Here is a 2122-nt window from a genome sequence, read left to right as displayed (position 1 = left end):
ATCGAGACTGGATAGGAATTGGGATCTGATATGAGCACAGTCAAACTATGATCTTCTCTAGGAAAGAAAATCAAAGCAAAAACTTTCACTTTATTGTTCTGTATTGTTTGATTGCCTTGTCACAAGCACACATTGCTTTTAAAGTAATTTCTATCAGGGTGTCTTCTCATAAATACTTCTCGTGAAAATTTAACCAATACCCATTTTTTTGAAAGTCTCCTTGGCAACGTTTATCCAAAAAAATCATTAAAAGGCACATACCCTTTGGCTCAGACATTCCACTTAAATTAATTTATTATGAAGAAATATGCAGAGCCCTCTTAGTTCCCTGAGCAGCTCCATGGTGGTTGGCAAGAACCAGCGCCTTCACGAGAGGCAGCAAAAAGGGAGGCAAGAAGAAAGTGGTTGATCCATTTTCTAAGAAAGATTGGTATGAAAGATAGGTTCAATATAAGAAATATTGGAAAAACACTAGTCACGAGAACTCAAGGAACCAAAATCACTTCCAATGGCCTTGAGGGTCGTGTTTTTGAAGTGAGCCTTGCTGATCTGCAGAACGATGAAGTTGCATTTAGAAAATTCAAGTTCATTCCTGAGGGTATTCAGGGCTAACACTGCCTGACTAATTTCCATGGCATGGATCCTACCCGTGACAAAATGTGCTCTGTGGTCAAAAAATGGTGGACCATGACTGAAGCTCATGTTGATGTCAAGACTACCGATGGTTATTTGCTTCCTCTATTTTGTGTTGGTTTTGCTACAAAACACAATATCAGATTTGGAAGCCCTCTTTTGCTCAGTATAACAGGTCCACTGAATTCAGAAGAAGATGATGGAAATCATGACCCAAGAGTTGCAGACAAATGACTTGAAATTAGTGGCCAATAAGTTAATCCAGACGGCATTGGAAAAGACATAGAAAAGGCTTGCCAGTCTATTTACCCACTCCATGATGTCTTTGTTGGGACAGTAAAAATGCCAAGGGAGCCCAAGTTTGAATTGGGAAAGCTCATGGAGCTGCACAGTGAAGGGAGTCATTCTGGAAAAGCTACTGGGGATGAGACCAGTGTTAACATGAACGAGCTGATGGAGATGAGCCACCAGTCCAGGAATCTGTTGAAAATGCTGACATTTCATGGTGACAGATAACAAATTTTATTTGTTATGTTTAAAAAAATATGCAGAAATGTATGGAAAGGGAGACATAAAAGGACGCCCACTGCACTGTTATTCAGGAGTGCAAAAAAATTAGAAACGCCCTAAATGTCAGCAATAGTAAGTTGGTTAAATTACTATTTAATCACGGGCCATCCATCCATTGGAATCTTATGTAACAATCAAAAATGATGATGTCATTCTCCACTTATTTTCTAGGAAATGCGTCCTGACATAGTGCTAAGTGAGAAAGACAGGCCATACAACGGTATATATTGTATAACTCCATTTTAATAAAAAGCATATATATTTATGCATAAAATTATTGGAAGGCTCAACCACAACATATTAATGATGTTATGTCTAGGTAGAGGGATTATCCATATATATATATATATTGTTTCTCTTGGCTTGTCTGTGCTCTTTCACTTTTATTTTAAAAACATGGATTACATCAGGAATATATAGAGTTTCAAATATATTTTGTCAAGGTCTTTTGAATACTCATTAATATTGCTCACCTTCACAGTTCTTAGGCTGTTCTTGTCTTTCGCTAGCCTGCCGGGACTGACCAGTCCCTGAATACTGACCAGCCTCTCTTTTCCCCCCCTTGACCAACTACTGGGGATTGGAGATACCCCTGGGTCCCAGAATCAAATAGAGAAAGAGATCAAGTGTTTTCAAGTTAACCCCTCGAGCTGCCCCCAAACATTCCCCCTCCACTCTCTGCAGGGAAGATCCACTCTCTAGAGAACCCTTGGCCTATTCACCATCTCCAGCAAACAAGTCCAATTTCTGGCTCTAAGAACAGAGTGAACCAAGGACACTGATTTACTGCCCACCAAGGGCCTGTGCAGAGAGCAAGCTGATGGTGTTCCCCATTTGGCGTGGCTCTTGAAGGATTTGTGGCTCCAGCAGAGAAGCTTTTAAAGGAGCATAAAGCGAGTTAAGTGATCAGGAATTTTAT

The 2122-nt window shown here is 40.0% G+C and overlaps 1 pseudogene; it reads left to right on the top strand.

The window, feature by feature from the left end:
- The first annotated feature begins 340 nt into the window (after nt 1-340).
- Nucleotides 341-1142, top strand: LOC144379757 (small ribosomal subunit protein eS1 pseudogene; annotated as a pseudogene).
- Nucleotides 1143-2122: the final 980 nt, after the last annotated feature.

This window comes from Halichoerus grypus, chromosome 13 (assembly GCF_964656455.1).
Source record: "Halichoerus grypus chromosome 13, mHalGry1.hap1.1, whole genome shotgun sequence".
In the NCBI taxonomy this organism is placed as follows: Eukaryota; Metazoa; Chordata; class Mammalia; order Carnivora; family Phocidae; genus Halichoerus; species Halichoerus grypus.
The sequence above is the reverse complement of the archived record's forward strand: the minus strand, read 5'-3'. Positions and strand labels throughout refer to the sequence as shown.